Source organism: Symsagittifera roscoffensis, chromosome 6 (assembly GCF_963678635.1).
Source record: "Symsagittifera roscoffensis chromosome 6, txSymRosc1.1, whole genome shotgun sequence".
Taxonomy (NCBI): Eukaryota; Metazoa; Xenacoelomorpha; order Acoela; family Convolutidae; genus Symsagittifera; species Symsagittifera roscoffensis.
The window spans coordinates 6,148,191-6,168,371 of record NC_087067.1 but is presented as its reverse complement, the minus strand read 5'-3'; the positions used below and the strand labels follow the sequence as shown (position 1 = coordinate 6,168,371).

General features: G+C 35.5%; 1 protein-coding gene and 10 non-coding genes across 11 annotated transcripts in view; 10 read left to right on the top strand and 1 right to left on the bottom strand.

The window, feature by feature from the left end:
* The window catches only part of LOC134847776 (2-(trimethylamino)ethylphosphonate dioxygenase-like), a 188,396-nt gene that overhangs the window by 9,140 nt on the left and 159,075 nt on the right, over positions 1 to 20,181 (bottom strand). The window lies entirely within an intron of this gene.
* Positions 53 to 124, top strand: Trnap-ugg (transfer RNA proline (anticodon UGG)). The gene has a single exon. It is a non-coding gene; the product is annotated as a tRNA-Pro (tRNA).
* Trnap-ugg (transfer RNA proline (anticodon UGG)) lies at positions 2,190 to 2,261 on the top strand. The gene has a single exon. It is a non-coding gene; the product is annotated as a tRNA-Pro (tRNA).
* Positions 3,840 to 3,911, top strand: Trnap-ugg (transfer RNA proline (anticodon UGG)). The gene has a single exon. It is a non-coding gene; the product is annotated as a tRNA-Pro (tRNA).
* On the top strand, positions 5,482 to 5,553 carry Trnap-ugg (transfer RNA proline (anticodon UGG)). Its single transcript has one exon. It is a non-coding gene; the product is annotated as a tRNA-Pro (tRNA).
* Positions 7,126 to 7,197, top strand: Trnap-ugg (transfer RNA proline (anticodon UGG)). The gene has a single exon. It is a non-coding gene; the product is annotated as a tRNA-Pro (tRNA).
* On the top strand, positions 9,013 to 9,084 carry Trnap-agg (transfer RNA proline (anticodon AGG)). The gene has a single exon. It is a non-coding gene; the product is annotated as a tRNA-Pro (tRNA).
* Trnap-ugg (transfer RNA proline (anticodon UGG)) lies at positions 11,122 to 11,193 on the top strand. Its single transcript has one exon. It is a non-coding gene; the product is annotated as a tRNA-Pro (tRNA).
* Positions 15,239 to 15,310, top strand: Trnap-cgg (transfer RNA proline (anticodon CGG)). The gene has a single exon. It is a non-coding gene; the product is annotated as a tRNA-Pro (tRNA).
* Positions 16,759 to 16,830, top strand: Trnap-cgg (transfer RNA proline (anticodon CGG)). Its single transcript has one exon. It is a non-coding gene; the product is annotated as a tRNA-Pro (tRNA).
* Positions 18,653 to 18,724, top strand: Trnap-agg (transfer RNA proline (anticodon AGG)). Its single transcript has one exon. It is a non-coding gene; the product is annotated as a tRNA-Pro (tRNA).

Here is a 20,181-nt window from a genome sequence, read left to right as displayed (position 1 = left end):
AGGAATAATCCTGATTTGTAAAAAGGTAGGAATGCATCGAAGATTAACACATGGGACAGTGGTCTAGAGGTATGATTCTCGCTTTGGGTGCGAGAGGTCCCGGGTTCAATTCTCGGCTGTCCCCATTATACATGCACAAGAGAAAAAAGTACATGATAATAGAATAAAAGTGCAACTACCGGCTAACCGCAGAATGCTAGAAAAAAATTGCTAATAGAAAGACAGCAAACACTAAGCGACTTAAATGATTATTAAACTCACCGAAACGGACAAAAACGAAGAATTTTTTTTTGTGAAACAAGAAGAAATGCATCGTAACTAAATACATAGTAGGAATGCATCGAAGCTTAATACATGGGACATCTGTCTAGTGGTATGATTCCCGCTTAGGGTGCGAGAGGTCCCGGGTTCAGTTCCCGGCTGTCACCAGATTACTAACAGAAAAAATAATGTTTCTAGTAGAAAACAGCAAATACTGATCAACCTACAATATTTATTGAACTCACAAAAAAACAGGTACTATCAAAGATTGCGAATCTTGCCTCCAAACATGACTCCTCAATTCTTTGTAGTTTTCGAGATAAGACATTTTTTGTGATTTTTTCAAAAGTTTTCAAAAAACTTAAATTATTTTTAGTTTTTAAAAATCTGAAATTCCCAAGTTCCCATCTGAAATTCTGTAGTTAGATCCTGTCAAAATACTCTCAAAGACTGCAAATCTCGCCTTCAAGTATGACTGCTCAATTATTTGTAGTTTTCGAGATATGACATTCTTTTGTAATTTTTTCAAAATTTTCAGAAAGTATAAATTAATTTTTTTCAAAATTTGAAATTCCCAACGCTATAGTTCAGGGTTGTCAGGGTACTCCAAAGAGTTGCAAATTTTGCCACATGCGACTGCTAAACGCGACTGCTCAAATGATTTTACTTTCCGAGATGTGACATTTTTTGATTTTCTCAAAATTTCTCACAGAAATTCGAAAAATTTGAAACTACTAACTTGATGAAGATAAAATCTTATTGTCAGCGTACATCCAGGCGTCTCAAATCTTGCCTTTTAAAATGTATGCTCAAACCTTTTTAGTTTCGGAGATAAGACGTTTTTTCAATTTTTTTTCGGGAAACTTTGGTTTAAAAAAATTCACAAAATTTTGGATTCCTAATCTTATAGTAGGGTGCTCTGAGGGACTCTCAGTGGTTGCAAATCTGGCTTCCAAATTTCTCCAGAGGCCCTTAAAGTTTTCGAAATGACGCTTTGAAAATGGGAAAAAAAATTAAAAGTTCGAAATTACCAACCCTGTAATTGGGTGCAGTCAGAGTACACTAAAAGTTTGCAGATGTCGTTTCCAATATATGCGGTTTCTCACGAGTTGTCGAAAATTTCGAAGCACCGAAGGTGCGTTAAGTGCTATTTATTAATAAACTCACTGAAAAAAAAGAAAACGGACAAAAACTAAACATTCTTTTTTTATGTGAACCAAGCATTGATGCCAAAACATGGGACAATGGTCTAAAGGTATGATTCTCGATTAGAGCGGTAAAAGTTTCGGGTTTATACAGCGGATGTCTCATTAAAACTAGCATAAAAATTCACAAGTTTTAGTTAAAAGACAGCAAACACTAAGCAACTTAGAAAAAAGCTTTTAAACTCACAAAGACGAAAAAAAACGGATCAAAAAAGATAATCTTGATTTGTGAAACAAGTAGGAATGCATCGATGCTTAACCATGGGGGTGGTCGAGTGGTTTGGGTCTCGATTAGAGCACGAGAGGTCCAAGGATTCAACCGCGGAGGTCCCCAATATACTAGCAAAAAATTATATCTTTTCTAGTAGAAAGACAGCAAACACTGAGCAACTTTTAAAAAATGGTTAAACTCACTCATACAGAAACAAAACTGACAGAAAACTAAACATTCTTTTTTTGTGAAACAAGTAGGAATGCATCGATGCTAAAACTTGGGACTATGGTCTAAAGTTACGATTCTTGATTAGAGCGGTAAAATTCCGGGTTTAAACCGCAGATGTCTCATTTAAGCTAGCAGAAAAAAATTACATTTTCTAAAAAAAATACAGCAAACGCAAAGCAACTAGAAAGAAACTATAAAACTCACTAATACGAGGAAACACGAACAAAAAAGGAATAATCCTGATTTGTAAAAAGGTAGGAATGCATCGAAGATTAACACAGGGGACAGTGGTCTAGAGGTATGATTCTCGCTTTGGGTGCGAGAGGTCCCGGGTTCAATTCTCGGCTGTCCCCATTATACATGCACAAGAGAAAAAAGTACATGATAATAGAATAAAAGTGCAACTACCGGCTAACCGCAGAATGCTAGAAAAAAATTGCTAATAGAAAGACAGCAAACACTAAGCGACTTAAATGATTATTAAACTCACCGAAACGGACAAAAACGAAGAATTTTTTTTTGTGAAACAAGAAGAAATGCATCGTAACTAAATACATAGTCTCCTTGGGAACAGCCCACAAAAACAGAACCATACCACTAGACCGCAGAAAACGTAATAATCTTGATCTGCGAAATATGTATCGAAGGTAAATCTACGGACAGTGGTCTAGTGGTATGATTCTATCTAAGGATGTGAGAGAACTCGATTTCAAACCCAGTTGTCCCGAATAAACATACAGAAAAAAAATTATGTTTTCCAATAGAAAAAATAGCCAACAGTAAACAACTTAAAATAGTTATGAAACCCGCGATTGCTCAGCAAAAATAAGAAAAAAAAATGTTAAAAAACGCAAGGATCGTGATTTATGAAAAAGGTAGCAAGGCATCGAAACTCAGCATGGGACAGTGGTCGAGTGGTATGATTCTCGCTTAGCGTGCGAGACGTCCCGGGTTGAATTCCCGGCTGTCCCCAGAATACTAACAGAAAATATATAATTTCTAGTAGAAAGACAGCAAACACTAAGCAACCAATAATCTGTTATATATTTAAATGCGGGCTCCACTATCTCGCCATGTTTAAACTTTTTCAACGTATTTTTTTGCATGTTTAAGCTATATCGTATATTGCAATGGTTAAGACTTTTTCTCGATTTTCCAATTTGTTTTTAGAACTTATTTTTACCGAGTTTCAATTGAGCAGCACAATTTCGAATAATGGGTTGCGAATTTGGCCTCCAATTTTGAATGCCCGAATCATTTTAGTTAACGAGATAAGACGATTTTTGAGATTTTTTCGAAAATTTTCAGAAATTTCAAATAACCAAACAATTTAAAAAACTTGAAGTTCCCAACCCTGTAGTTGGGTGCTATCAGAGTACTCTAAGGAGTTACAAATCTTGCCTCCAAACATGACAGTTCAAATCCTTGTAGTTTTCGAGATATGACGTTTTTTGTGATTTAAAAAAAAAAAATTCAGATCACTTTTATATTTTTTGCAAAATCTGAAATTCCTAACCCCGTAGTTGGGTCCTGCCAGAGTAATCTCAAAGATTGCGAATCTTGCCTCCAAATATGGCTGCTCAATTTGTTGTAGTTTTCGAGATATGACATTTTTTGTGATTTTTTCAAAAACTTTCAGAAAACTTAAAATCTGATTATTTTTTAAAATCTGAAATTCACAAACCTGTAATTGGGTACTGTCAGAGTACTATCAAAGGTTGCAAATCTTGCCTCCAAATATGACTCCTCAATTTTTTGTAGTTTTCGAGATATGACATTTTTTGTGATTTTTTCAAAATTTTCAGAAAACTTAAATTTTTTAAAGCTTTTAAAAATCTGAAATTCCCAAGTTCCCATCTGAAACTTCAGCAAACACAAAGGAACATAGAAGGAAACTAAGAAAGGTAGGAATACATCGAAACTAACCTCATGGGACAGTGGTCTAGAGGTATGATTCTCGCTTTGGGTGCGAGAGGTCCCGGGTTCAATTCCCGGCTGTCCCCAATTTACTAATAGAAAAAAGAACATGATAGTATAATAAAAGTGAACTACCGGCTAATCGCAGTAACTATAACAAACTTCTTGCAGAAAGACAGCAAACACTAAGCAACTTAAATGATTATTAAACTCACCGAAACGGACAAAAACGAAGAATTTTTTTTTGTGAAACAAGAAGAAATGCATCGTAACTAAATACATAGTCTCCTTGGGGACAGCCGAGAAAGACAGAATCGTACCACTAGACCGCAGAAAACGTAATGATCTTGATCTGCAAAATATGTATCGAAGGTAAAACTACGGACAGTGGTCTAGTGGTATGATTCTATCTAAGGATGTGAGAGAACTCGATTTCAAACCCAGTTGTCCAGAATAAACATACAGAAAAAAAATTATGTTTTCCAATAGAAAAAATAGCCAACAGTAAACAACTTAAAATAGTTATGAAACCCGCGATTGCTCAGCAAAAATAAGAAAAAAAAATGTTAAAAAACGCAAGGATCGTGATTTATGAAAAAGGTAGCAAGGCATCGAAACTCAGCATGGGACAGTGGTCGAGTGGTATGATTCTCGCTTAGCGTGCGAGACGTCCCGGGTTGAATTCCCGGCTGTCCCCAGAATACTAACAGAAAATATATAATTTCTAGTAGAAAGACAGCAAACACTAAGCAACCAATAATCTGTTATATATTTAAATGCGGGCTCCACTATCTCGCCATGTTTAAACTTTTTCAACGTATTTTTTTGCATGTTTAAGCTATATCGTATATTGCAATGGTTAAGACTTTTTCTCGATTTTCCAATTTGTTTTTAGAACTTATTTTTACCGAGTTTCAATTGAGCAGCACAATTTCGAATAATGGGTTGCGAATTTGGCCTCCAATTTTGAATGCCCGAATCATTTTAGTTAACGAGATAAGACGATTTTTGAGATTTTTTCGAAAATTTTCAGAAATTTCAAATAACCAAACAATTTAAAAAACTTGAAGTTCCCAACCCTGTAGTTGGGTGCTATCAGAGTACTCTAAGGAGTTACAAATCTTGCCTCCAAACATGACAGTTCAAATCCTTGTAGTTTTCGAGATATGACGTTTTTTGTGATTTTAAAAAAAAAAATTCAGATCACTTTTATATTTTTTGCAAAATCTGAAATTCCTAACCCCGTAGTTGGGTCCTGCCAGAGTAATCTCAAAGATTGCGAATCTTGCCTCCAAATATGGCTGCTCAATTTGTTGTAGTTTTCGAGATATGACATTTTTTGTGATTTTTTCAAAAACTTTCAGAAAACTTAAAATCTGATTATTTTTTAAAATCTGAAATTCACAAACCTGTAATTGGGTACTGTCAGAGTACTATCAAAGGTTGCAAATCTTGCCTCCAAATATGACTCCTCAATTTTTTGTAGTTTTCGAGATATGACATTTTTTGTGATTTTTTCAAAATTTTCAGAAAACTTAAATTTTTTAAAGCTTTTAAAAATCTGAAATTCCCAAGTTCCCATCTGAAACTTCAGCAAACACAAAGGAACATAGAAGGAAACTAAGAAAGGTAGGAATGCATCGAAACTAACCTCATGGGACAGTGGTCTAGAGGTATGATTCTCGCTTTGGGTGCGAGAGGTCCCGGGTTCAATTCCCGGCTGTCCCCAATTTACTAATAGAAAAAAGAACATGATAGTATAATAAAAGTGAACTACCGGCTAATCGCAGTAACTATAACAAACTTCTTGCAGAAAGACAGCAAACACTAAGCAACTTAAATGATTATTAAACTCACCAAAACGGACAAAAACGAAGAAATTTTTTTTTTGTGAAACAAGAAGAAATGCATCGTAACTAAATACATAGTCTCCTTGGGGACAGCCGAGAAAGACAGAATCGTACCACTAGACCGCAGAAAACGTAATGATCTTGATCTGCAAAATATGTATCGAAGGTAAAACTACGGACAGTGGTCTAGTGGTATGATTCTATCTAAGGATGTGAGAGAACTCGATTTCAAACCCAGTTGTCCCGAATAAACATACAGAAAAAAAATTATGTTTTCCAATAGAAAAAATAGCCAACAGTAAACAACTTAAAATAGTTATGAAACCCGCGATTGCTCAGCAAAAATAAGAAAAAAAAATGTTAAAAAACGCAAGGATCGGGATTTATGAAAAAGGTAGCAAGGCATCGAAACTCAGCATGGGACAGTGGTCGAGTGGTATGATTCTCGCTTAGCGTGCGAGACGTCCCGGGTTGAATTCCCGGCTGTCCCCAGAATACTAACAGAAAATATATAATTTCTAGTAGAAAGACAGCAAACACTAAGCAACCAATAATCTGTTATATATTTAAATGCGGGCTCCACTATCTCGCCATGTTTAAACTTTTTCAACGTATTTTTTTGCATGTTTAAGCTATATCGTATATTGCAATGGTTAAGACTTTTTCTCGATTTTCCAATTTGTTTTTAGAACTTATTTTTACCGAGTTTCAATTGAGCAGCACAATTTCGAATAATGGGTTGCGAATTTGGCCTCCAATTTTGAATGCCCGAATCATTTTAGTTAACGAGATAAGACGATTTTTGAGATTTTTTCGAAAATTTTCAGAAATTTCAAATAACCAAACAATTTAAAAAACTTGAAGTTCCCAACCCTGTAGTTGGGTGCTATCAGAGTACTCTAAGGAGTTACAAATCTTGCCTCCAAACATGACAGTTCAAATCCTTGTAGTTTTCGAGATATGACGTTTTTTGTGATTTAAAAAAAAAAAATTCAGATCACTTATATATTTTTTGCAAAATCTGAAATTCCTAACCCCGTAGTTGGGTCCTGCCAGAGTAATCTCAAAGATTGCGAATCTTGCCTCCAAATATGGCTGCTCAATTTGTTGTAGTTTTCGAGATATGACATTTTTTGTGATTTTTTCAAAAACTTTCAGAAAACTTAAAATCTGATTATTTTTTAAAATCTGAAATTCACAAACCTGTAATTGGGTACTGTCAGAGTACTATCAAAGGTTGCAAATCTTGCCTCCAAATATGACTCCTCAATTTTTTGTAGTTTTCGAGATATGACATTTTTTGTGATTTTTTCAAAATTTTCAGAAAACTTAAATTTTTTAAAGTTTTTAAAAATCTGAAATTCCCAAGTTCCCATCTGAAACTTCAGCAAACACAAAGGAACATAGAAGGAAACTAAGAAAGGTACGAATGCATCGAAACTAACCTCATGGGACAGTGGTCTAGAGGTATGATTCTCGCTTTGGGTGCGAGAGGTCCCGGGTTCAATTCCCGGCTGTCCCCAATTTACTAATAGAAAAAAGAACATGATAGTAGAATAAAAGTGAACTACCGGCTAATCGCAGTAACTATAACAAACTTCTTGCAGAAAGACAGCAAACACTAAGCAACTTAAATGATTATTAAACTCACCAAAACGGACAAAAACGAAGAAATTTTTTTTTTGTGAAACAAGAAGAAATGCATGGTAACTAAATACATAGTCTCCTTGGGGACAGCCGAGAAAGACAGAATCGTACCACTAGACCGCAGAAAACGTAATGATCTTGATCTGCAAAATATGTATCGAAGGTAAAACTACGGACAGTGGTCTAGTGGTATGATTCTCGCTAAGGATGTGAAAGAACCCGATTTCAAAGCCAGTTGTCCCGAAGAAACATACAGAAAAAAAGTTTATATTTTCTAATAGTGAAACCCACGAATGCTCAACAAAAATAAGAAAAAAAACGGTTAAAAACGCAAGGATCGTGATTTATGAAAAAGGTAGCTTCGACACTCAGCATGGGACAGTGGTCTAAAATTACGATTTTTGATTAGAGCGGTAAAATTCCGGGTTTGAAAAGCGGATGTCTCATTTAAGCTAGCAGAAAAAAATTACAATTTTTAATAAAAAGACAGCAAACGCAAAGCAACTTAGAAAGAAACTATTAAACTCACTAATACGAGGAAACACGAACAAAAAAGGAATAATCTTGATTTGTGAAAAAGGTTAAAATGCATCGAAACTATCATCATGGGACAGTCGTCTAGAGGTATGATTCTCGCTTGGAGTGAGAGAGGTCCTGGGTTCAAGTCTCGGCTGTCCACAGAAAACTAACAGAAACAATATAATTTTTAGTAGGAAGACAGCAAACACCCAGCAACGTACATTATTTATTAAACACACAAAAAAAACAAATGAAAACGAAACCTTCTTTTTTTTGTGAAACAAGTAGGAATGCATCGATGCTAAAACTTGGGACCATAGTCTAAAGTTACGATTCTTGATAAGAGCGTTAAAATTCCGGGTTTAAACCGCAGATGTCTCATTTAAGCTAGCAGAAAAAAATTACATTTTCTAAAAAAATACAGCAAACGCAAAGCAACTTAGAAAGAAACTCTTAAACTCACTAATACGAGGAAAAATTAACAAAAAAAGGAATATTCTTGATTTGTGAAAAAGGTAGGAATACATCAGAACTGTCAGTATGGGACAGTGGTCTAGAGGAATGATTCTCTCTTTGGGTGCGAGAGGTCCCGGGTTTAATTCCCGGCTGTCCCCGATATACTTATAGAAAAAAGTGTACTTGATAGTAGAAAAAAAGTGAACTACCGGCTAATCGCAGTATACTAGAAAAAAAATTCTAGTAGAAAGACAGCAAACACTAAACAACTTAAATGATTATTAAACTCACCAAAATAGACAAAAACGAAGAAATCTTTTTCTGTGAAACAAGAAGAAATGCATCGTGAATAAATACATAGTCTCCTTCGGGACAGCCGAGAAAGACAGAATCATACCACTAGACCAAAGAAAACGTAACGATCTTGATCTGCAAAATATGTATCGCAGGTAAATCTACGGACAGTGGTCTAGTGGTATGATTCTCGCTAGTATGTGAGAGAACCCGATTTCAAGCCCAGTTGTCCCAAATAAACATACAGAAAACAGAAAAAAAGTTTATATTTTCTAATAGAAAAAATAGCCAACAGTAAACAGCTTACAATAATTATGAAACCCACGAATGCTCAGCAAAAATAAGAAAAAAAAACGGTTAAAAAACGCAAAGTTCGGATCGCGATTTATGAAAAAGGTAGCAAGGCATCGACACTCAGCATGGGACAGTGTTCTAGTGGTAAGATTCTCGCTTAGGGTGCGAGAGGTCCCGGGTTCAATTCCCGGCTGTCCCCAGAATACTTACAGAAAATATGTAATATCTAGTACAAAGACAGCAAACACTAAGCAACCTACAATAATTATTAATTTGACAAAAACAAATGAAAACGGGCAAAAACTAAACATTCTTTTTTTGTGAAACAAATAGGAATGCATCGATGCTAAAACAAGGGACAGTGGTCTATAGTTACGAATCTTGATTAGAGCGGTAAAATTCCGGGTTTGAAAAGCGGATGTCTCATTTGAGCTAGCAGAAAAAAAACATTTTCTAATAAAAAGACAGCAAACGCAAAGCAATTTAGAAAGAAACTATTAAACTCACTAATACGAGGAAACACGAACAAATAAGGAATAATCTTGATTTGTGAAAAAGGTTAAAATGCATCGAAACTAACATCATGGAACAGTCGTCTAGAGGTATGATTCTCGTTTGGAGTGCGAGAGGTCCTGGGTTCAAGTCTCGGCTGTCCACAGAATACTAACAGAAACTATGTAGTTTCTAGTTGGAAGACAGCAAACACTCAGCAACGTACATCATTTATTTAACAAATGAAAACTAAACATTCTTTTTTTTGTAAAACAAGTAGGAATGCATCGATGCTAAAACAAAGGACAGTGGTCTAAAGTTACGATTCTTGATTAGAGCGGTGAAATTCCGGGTTTGAAAAGCGGATGTCTAAACTAACAAAAAAGGAATAATCTTGATTTGTGAAAAAGGTTAAAATGCATCGAAACTAACATCATGGAACAGTCGTCTAGAGGTATGATTCTCGTTTGGAGTGCGAGAGGTCCTGGGTTCAAGTCTCGGCTGTCCACAGAATACTAACAGAAACTATGTAGTTTCTAGTTGGAAGACAGCAAACACTCAGCAACGTACATCATTTATTTAACAAATGAAAACTAAACATTCTTTTTTTTGTAAAACAAGTAGGAATGCATCGATGCTAAAACAAAGGACAGTGGTCTAAAGTTACGATTCTTGATTAGAGCGGTAAAATTCCGGGTTTGAAAAGCGGATGTCTCATTTGAGCTAGCAGAAAAAAATTAGATTTTCCAAAAAAAAATACAGCAAACACAAAGCAACTTAGAAAGAAACTAATAAACTCACTGATACGAGGAAAAAATAACAAAAAAGGAATAGTCTTGATTTGTGAAAAAGGTAGAAATGCATCAGAACTGTCAGCATGGGACAGTGGTCTAGAGGTATGATTCTCTCTTTGGGTGCGAGAGGTCCCGGGTTCAATTCCCGGCTGTCCGCGATATACTAATAGAAAAGGTGTACTTGCTAGTAGAACGAATGTTCAACTACCGGCTTATCGCCGTAAACTAGAAAAAAATTTCTGGTAGAAAGACAGCAAACACTAAGCAACTTAAAATGATTATTAAACGGACAAAAACTGAAGAAATCTTTTTTTTTGTGAAACAAGAAGAAATGCATCGTAACTAAATACATAGTCTCCTTGGGGACAGCCGAGAAAAACAGAATCATACCACTAGACCGCAGAAAACGTAATGATCTTGATCTGCAAAATATGTTGGAACGCATCGAAGGTAAATCCACGGACAGTGGTCTAGTGGTATGATTCTTGCTAAGGATGTGAGAGAACCCGATTTCAAACCCAGTTGTTATGAATAAACATTCAGAAAAAAAATTATATTTTCTAATAGAAAAAATAGCCAACAGTAAACAACTTAAAACAAAAGAAAAACAGCAAACACTCAGCAACGTACATTATTTATTAAACACACAAAAAAAACAAATGAAAACGAAACATTCTTTTTTTTGTGAAACAAGTAGGAATGCATCGATGCTAAAACTTGGGACCATGGTCTAAAGTTACGATTCTTGATAAGAGCGTTAAAATTCCGGGTTCAAACTGCAGATGTCTCATTTGAGGTAGCAGAAAAAAATTACATTTTCTAAAAAAATACAGCAAACACAAAGCAACTTAGAAAGAAAATATTAAACTCACTAATATGAGGAAACACGAACAAAAAAGGAATAATCTTGATTTGTGAAAAAAGTAGGAATGCATCGAAACTAACATCATGGGACAGTGGTCTAGAGGTATGATTCTCGCTTTGGGTGCGAGAGGGCCCGGGTTCGATTACCGGCTGTCCCCAATATACTAATAGAAAAAAGTACCTGATAGTAGAACAAAAGTGAACTACCGGCTAATCGCAGTATACTAGAAAAAAAAATTCTAGTAGAAAGACAGCAAACACTAAACAACTTAAATGATTATTAAACTCACCAAAACAGACAAAAACGAAGAAATCTTTTTCTGTGAAACAAGAAGAAATGCATCGTGAATAAATACATAGTCTCCTTCGGGACAGCCGAGAAAGACAGAATCATACCACTAGACCAAAGAAAACGTAACGATCTTGATCTGCAAAATATGTATCGCAGGTAAATCTACGGACAGTGGTCTAGTGGTATGATTCTCGCTAGTATGTGAGAGAACCCATTTCAAGCCCAGTTGTCCCAAATAAACATACAGAAAACAGAAAAAAAGTTTATATTTTCTAATAGAAAAAATAGCCAACAGTAAACAACTTACAATAATTATGAAACCCACGAATGCTCAGCAAAAATAAGAAAAAAAACGGTTAAAAAACGCAAAGTTCGGATCGCGATTTATGAAAAAGGTAGCAAGGCATTTACACTCAGCATGGGACAGTGTGCTAGTGGTATGATTCTCGCTTAGGGTGCGATAGGTCCCGGGTTCAATTCCCGGCTGTCCCCAGAATACTTACAGAAAATATGTAATATCTAGTACAAAGACAGCAAACACTATGCAACCTACAATAATTATTAAACTCACAAAAACAAATGAAAACGGGCAAAAACTAAACATTCTTTTTTTGTGAAACAAATAGGAATGCATCGATGCTAAAACACGGGACAGTGGTCTATAGTTACGAATCTTGATTAGAGCGGTAAAATTCCGGGTTTGAAAAGCGGATGTCTCATTTGAGCTAGCAGAAAAAAAAGCATTTTCTAATAAAAAGACAGCAAACGCAAAGCAACTTAGAAAGAAACTATTAAACTCACTAATACGAGGAAACACGAACAAATAAGGAATAATCTTGATTTGTGAAAAAGGTTAAAATGCATCGAAACTAACATCATGGAACAGTCGTCTAGAGGTATGATTCTCGTTTGGAGTGCGAGAGGTCCTGGGTTCAAGTCTCGGCTGTCCACAGAATACTAACAGAAACTATGTAGTTTCTAGTTGGAAGACAGCAAACACTCAGCAACGTACATCATTTATTTAACAAATGAAAACTAAACATTCTTTTTTTTGTAAAACAAGTAGGAATGCATCGATGCTAAAACAAAGGACAGTGGTCTAAAGTTACGATTCTTGATTAGAGCGGTGAAATTCCGGGTTTGAAAAGCGGATGTCTAAACTAACAAAAAAGGAATAATCTTGATTTGTGAAAAAGGTAGAAATGCATCAGAACTGTCAGCATGGGACAGTGGTCTAGAGGTATGATTCTCTCTTTGGGTGCGAGAGGTCCCGGGTTCAATTCCCGGCTGTCCGCGATATACTAATAGAAAAGGTGTACTTGCTAGTAGAATGAAAGTGCAACTACCGGCTTATCGCCGTAAACTAGAAAAAAATTTCTAGTAGAAAGACAGCAAACACTAAGCAACTTAAAATGATTATTAAACGGACAAAAACTGAAGAAATCTTTTTTTTTGTGAAACAAGAAGAAATGCATCGTAACTAAATACATAGTCTTCTTGGGGACAGCCGAGAAAAACAGAATCATACCACTAGACCGCAGAAAACGTAATGATCTTGATCTGCAAAATATGTTGGAACGGACAGTGGTCTAGTGGTATGATTCTTGCTAAGGATGTGAGAGAACCCGATTTCAAACCCAGTTGTCCCGAATAAACATTCAGAAAAAAATTATTTTTTCTAATAGAAAAAATAGCCAACAGGAAACAACTTAAAATAATTATGAAACCCACGAATGCTCAGCAAAAATGAGAAAAAAACTGGTTAAAAAACGCAAGGATCGTGATTTATGAAAAAGGTAGCAAGGCATCGAAACTCAGCATGGGACAGTGGTCTAGTGGCATGATTCTGGCTCAGGGAACGAGAGGTCCCGGGTTCAATACCCGGCTGTCTTCAGAAAACTAACAGAAAATATATAATACATAGTTCAAAAACAGCATACGCTAAGCAACCTACAATAATTATTAAACTCACAAAAACAATTGAAAACGGACAAAAAGTAAACATTCTTTTTTTTGTGAAACAAGTAGGAATGCATCGATGCTAAAACTTGGGACCATGGTCTAAAGTAACGAGTCTTGATTAGAGCGGTAAAATTTTGGGTTTAAACCGCAGATGTCTCATTTAAGCTAGCAGAAAAAAATTACCTTTTCTAAAAAAAAAAAATACAGCAAACACAAAGCAAATTAGAAAGAAACTTTTAAACTCACTAATACGAGGAAAAAACGAACAATGGAATAATCTTGTTTTATGAAAAAGGTAGGAATGCAGAAGAACTGTCAGCATGGGACAGTGGTCTAGAAGTATGATTCTCGCTTTGGGTGCGAGAGATCTCGGGTTCAATTCCCGGCTGTACCCACTATACTAATAGAAAAAGTGAACTTGATAGTAGAATAAAAGTGCAACTACCGGCTAATCGCAGTATATTAGAAAAAAATTTCTAGTAGCAAACACTAAGCAACATAAAATGATTATTAAACTCACCAAAACGAAGAAAACTGTTTTTTTTTGTGAAACAAGAAGAAATGCATCGTAACTAATTACATAGTCGCCTTGGGGACAGCCGAGAAAGACAGAATCATACCACTAGACCGCAGAAAACGTAGTGATCTTGATCTGTGAAATATGTTGGAACGCATCGAAGGTAAATCCACGGACAGTGGTCTACTGGTATGATTCTCGCTAAGGATGTGAGAGAACCCGATTTCAAACCCAGTTGTCACGAATAAACATAAAGAAAAAAATTTATATTTTCTAATAGTGAAACCCACGAATGCTCAACAAAAATAAGAAAAAAAACGGTTAAAAACGCAAGGATCGTGATTTATGAAAAAGGTAGCTTCGACACTCAGCAATGGACAGTGGTCTAGTGGTATGATTCTCGCTTAAAGTGCGAGAGGTCCCTGGTTCAATTCCCGGCTCTCGTCAGAAAACAAACAGAAACTATTTAATAGCTAGTACAACGACAGCTAAGACTAAGCAACCTACAATAATTATTAAACTCACAAAAAAAATTTGAAACGGACAAAAACTAAACATTCTTTCTTTGCGAAACCAGTAGGAATGCATCGATGCTAAAACATGTGAGAGTGGTCTAAAGTTCCGATTCTTGATTAGCGCGGTAAAAATTCCGGGTTTAAACCGCGGATGTCTCATTTAAGCTAGCAGAAAAAAATAACTTTATCTTATAAAAAGGCTGCAAACACAAAGCAACTTAGAAAGAAACTATTGAACTCACTATTACGAGGTAAAACGAACAAAAAAAGAATAATCGTGACTGGTGAAAAAGGTAGGAATGCATCGAAACTAACATCATGGGACAGTGGTTTAGAGGTATGATTCTCGCTTAGGGTGCGGGAGGTTCCGGGTTTAATTCTCGGCTGTCCCCAATATACTAACAGAAAAAATTATTCTTGCTAATAGAAAAAACGTACAATGCCAGGCTATACCCAGTATACATACAAAAAAAACTTCTAGTAGAAAGACAGCAAACACCGAGCAACTTAAAATGTTTATCAAACTCAACAAATGGACAAAACGAAGAAATCTTTTTTTTTGTGAAACAAGTAGAAAAGCATCGTAACTAAAAAAATAGTCTGAGACTGAATCATACCACTAGACCGCAGAAAACGCAATTATCTTGATTTGCGAATTATGGAGGAACGCATCGAAGGTAAATTCATGGACAGTGGTATGATTCTCACTTAGGGTGCGAGAGAACCCGATTTCAAACCCAGTTGTCCCCAATAAACATACATAAAAAGTTTAGATTTTCTAGTAAAAAGATAGCTAACGGTAAGCAACTTAAAATAACTATAACACCCACAAAAACTCATCAAAACCAAAAAAAAAATTAAAAAAGCAATCATTTTGATTAGCGAACAATAGAGAAATGCATCAAATCTTAACACATGGGACAGTGGTCTAGTGGTATGATTCTCGCTTCGGGTGCGAGAGGTCCCGGGTTCAATTCCCGGCTGTCCCCAGATTACTAACAGAAAAAACATGGTTTCTAGTAGAAAGACAGCAAACACTGAGCAACCTACAATAATTATTAAACTCACAAAAACAAATGAAAACGGCCAAAAACTAAACATTCTTTTTTTTTATGAAACAAGTAGGAATGCATCGATGCTAAGACAAGTGAGAGTGGTCAAAAAATCCGATTCTTGATTAGAGCGGTAAGAATTCCGGGTTTAAACCGCGGATGTCTCATTTAAGCTAGCAGAAAAAAAACATTATCTTATAAAAAGGCTGCAAACACAAAGCAACTTAGAAAGAAACCATTGAACTCATTAATACGAGGAAAAACGAACAAAAAAGGAAAATTCTCGATTTGTGAAAAAAGTAGGAATGTATCGTAACTAACAGCTTGGGATAGTGAAATAGAGGTATGATTCTCGCTTTTTGTGAGAGAGGTCCCGGGTTCAATTCCCGGCTCTCGTCAGAAAACAAACAGAAACTATATAATAGCTAGTACAACGACAGCTAAGACTAAGCAACCTACAATAATTATTAAACTCACAAAAAAATTTGAAACGGACAAAAACTAAACATTCTTTTTTTGTGAAATCAGTAGGAATGCATCGATGCTAAAACATGTGAGAGTGGTCTAAAGTTCCGATTCTTGATTAGCGCGGTAAAAATTCCGGGTTTAAACCGCGGATGTCTCATTTAAGCTAGCAGAAAAAAATAACTTTATCTTATAAAAAGGCTGCAAACACAAAGCAACTTAGAAAGAAACTATTGAACTCACTATTACGAGGTAAAACGAACAAAAAAAAAGAATAATCGTGACTGGTGAAAAAGGTAGGAATGCATCGAAACTAACATCATGGGACAGTGGTTTAGAGGTATGATTCTCGCTTAGGGTGCGGGAGGTTCCGGGTTTAATTCTCGGCTGTCCCCAATATACTAACAGAAAAAATTATTCTTGCTAAAAGAAAAAACGTACAATGCCAGGCTATACCCAGTATACATACAAAAAAAACTTCTAGTAGAAAGACAGCAAACACCGAGCAACTTAAAATGTTTATCAAACTCAACAAATGGACAAAACGAAGAAATCTTTTTTTTGTGAAACAAGTAGAAAAGCATCGTAACTAAAAAAATAGTCTGAGACTGAATCATACCACTAGACCGCAGAAAACGCAATTATCTTGATTTGCGAATTATGGAGGAACGCATCGAAGGTAAATTCATGGACAGTGGTATGATTCTCACTTAGGGTGCGAGAGAACCCAATTTCAAACCCAGTTGTCCCCAATAAATATACATAAAAAGTTTAGATTTTCTAGTAAAAAGATAGCTAACGGTAAGCAACTTAAAATAACTATAACACCCACAAAAACTCATCAAAACCAAAAAAAAAAATTAAAAAAGCAATCATTTTGATTTGCGAACAATAGAGAAATGCATCAAATCTTAACACATGGGACAGTGGTCTAGTGGTATGATTCTCGCTTCGGGTGCGAGAGGTCCCGGTTTTAATTCCCGGCTGTCCCCAGATTACTAACAGAAAAAACATGGTTTCTAGTAGAAAGACAGCAAACACTGAGCAACCTACAAAAATTATTAAACTCACAAAAACAAATGAAAACGGCCAAAAACTAAACATTCTTTTTTTTTATGAAACATTCTTTAGTAGGAATGCATCGATGCTAAAACAAGTGAGAGTGGTCAAAAAATCCGATTCTTGATTAGAGCGGTAAGAATTCCGGGTTTAAACCGCGGATGTCTCATTTAAGCTAGCAGAAAAAAAAACATTATCTTATAAAAAGGCTGCAAACACAAAGCAACTTAGAAAGAAACCATTGAACTCATTAATACGAGGAAAAACGAACAAAAAAGGAAAATTCTCGATTTGTGAAAAAAGTAGGAATGTATCGTAACTAACAGCTTGGGATAGTGAAATAGAGGTAATATTCACGCTTTTGATGTGAGAGGTCCCGGAGTTCAATTCCCGGCTGTCCCCAATATACAAACAAAAAAAATTATACTTGCTAGTAGAAAAACAGTGCAATTCCCGGCTACCCCAGTATAAAATAACCAAAACGGACAAAAACTAAACATTCTTTTTTTTGTAAAACAGGTAGGAATGCATCGATGCTGGAACAAGGGACAGTGGTCTAAAGTTACGATTCTTGATTAGAGCGGTAAAAATTCCGGGTTTGAAAAGCGGATGTCTCAATTTAGCAGAATTTTTTTTTTTTTTCTAATAAAAAGACAGCAAACACAAAGCAACTTAGAAAGAAAGTATTAAACTCACTAATACGAGGAAACACGAACAAAAAAGGAATAATCTCGATTTGTGAAAAAAGTAGGAATGCATCGTAACTAACAGCATGGGACAGTGGAAAAGATGTATGATTTTCGCTTTTTGTGAGAGAGGTCCCGGGTTCAATTCCCGGCTGTCCCCAATATGCTAACATAAAAAAATTATAATTGCTAGTAGAAAAAAAGTGCAACTTCCGGTTACCTCAGTAGACTAACAGAATTAAAATTTCAAGTAGAAAGACAGCAAACTCAAAGCGACCTGCAATATATATTAAACTCACAAAAAACAAATGAAAACTGATAAAAACTAAACTTTCTTTTTTTTGTAAAACAACTAAGAATGTATCGATGCTAGAACAAGGGAAAGTGGTCTAAAGTTACGATTCTTCATTAGAGCGGTACAAATTCCGGGTTTGAAAAGCGGATGTTTCATTTAAGCTAGCAGAAAAAAAATTAATTTTTTCTAATAAAAAGACAGTAAACACAAAGCAACTTAGAAAGAAAGTATTCAACTCACTAATACGAGGAAACAGGATTAAAAAGGAATAATCTTGATTTGTGAAAAAGGTAGGAATGCATCTAAACTAACATCATGGTACAGTGGTCTAGTGGTATGATTCTCGCATAGGGTGCGATAGGTCCCGGGTTCAATTTTCAGCTGACCCCAGACAACTAACAGAAAAAGTATGGTTTCTAGTAGAAAGACAGCACTGAGCAACCTACAATAATTATTAAACTCACAAAAAACAAATAAAAACGGACAAAAACTAAACAATCTTTTTTGTGAAACAAGTAGGAATGCATCAATGCTAAAACATGGGAGAGTGGTCTAAAGTTCCGATTCTGGATTAGAGCGGTAAAAATTCCGGGTTTGAAAAGCGGATAACTCATTTAAGCTAGCAGAAAAAAATTGATTTTTCTAATAAAAAGACAGCAAACACAAAGCAACTTAGAAAGAAAGTTTTAAACTCAATAATACGAGGAAACACGAACAAAAAAGGAATAATCTTGATTTGTGAAAAAGGTAAGAATGCATCTAAACTTACATCATGGGGCAGTGGTCTAGTGGTATGATTCTCGTTTAGGATGCGAGAGGTCCCGGGTTCAATACCCGGCTGTCCCCAGATTACTAACAGAAAAAAAATGGTTTCTAGTACAAAGACAGCAAACACTGAGCAACCTACAAGAATTATTAAACTCACAAAAAACAAATGAAAACGGACAAAAACTAAACAATCTTTTTTGTGAAACAAGAAGGAATGCATCGACGCTGAAACATGGGAGGGTGGTCTAAAGTTCCGATTTTTGATTAGAGCGGTAAAAATTACGGGTTTAAACCGCGGATGTCTCATTTAAGCTAGCAGAAAAAAATAACATTATCTTAAAAAAAGGATGCAAACACAAAGCAACTTAGAAAGAAACTATTGAACTCACTAATACGAGGAAAAACTAACAAAAAAGGAAAAATCTCGATTTGTGAAAAAAGTAGGAAAGCATCGTAACTAACAGCATGGGACAGTGGAATAGAGGTATGATTCTCGCTTTTGGTTGTCCGCAATATACTAACATAAAATTTTTTTCTTGCTAGTAGAAAAACTCCCGGCTACCTCAGAATACTAACAAAATAAAAATTTCTAGTAGAAAGACAGCAAACACAATGCAACCTACAATTTTTTTAAACTCACAAAAAAACAAACAAATGAAAACGGACAAAAACTAAACATTCTCTTTTTTTGTAAAACAAGTAGGAATGCATCGATGCCGGGACAAGTGACAGTGGTCTGAAGTTACGATTCTTGATTAGAGCTGTAAAAATTCCGGGTTTGAAAAGCGGATGTCTCATTAAAACTAGCAGAAAAAAAATAATTTTTCTAATAAAAAGACAGCAAACACAAAACAACTTAGAAAGAAAGTATCAAACTCACTAATACGAGGAAACACGAACAAAAAAGGAAAAATCTCAATTTGTGAAAAAAGTAGGAATGCATCGTAACTAACTGGAAAAGAGGTATGATTCTCGCCTTTGGTACGAGAGGTCCCGAGTTCAATTCCCGGCTGTCCCCTATATATAAACATAAAAAAATTATACTTGCTAGTAGAAAAAAAGTGTGCAACTCCCGGCTACCTCAGTATACTAACAAAACAAAAATTTCTAGTAGAAAGACAGCAAACACAAAGCAACCTACAATTTTTATTAAACTCACAAAAAAAACAAATGAAAACGGACAAAAACTAAACATTCTTTTTTTTGTAAAACAAGTAGGAATGCATCGATGCTGGAACAAGTGACAGTGGTCTGAAGTTACGATTCTTGATTAGAGCGGTAAAAATTCCGGGTTTGAAAAGCGGATGTCTCATTTAAGGTAGTAGAAAAAAATTAATTTTTCTATTAAAAAGACAGCAAACACTAAGCAACTTAGAAAGAAGTATTAAAATCACTAATACGAGGAAACAAGAACAAAAAAGGAATAATCTTGATTTGTGAAAAAGGTAGGAATGTATCTACACTAACATCATGGGACAGTGGTCTAGTGGTATTATTCTCGCTTAGGGTGCTAGAGGTCCCGGGTTCATTTCCCG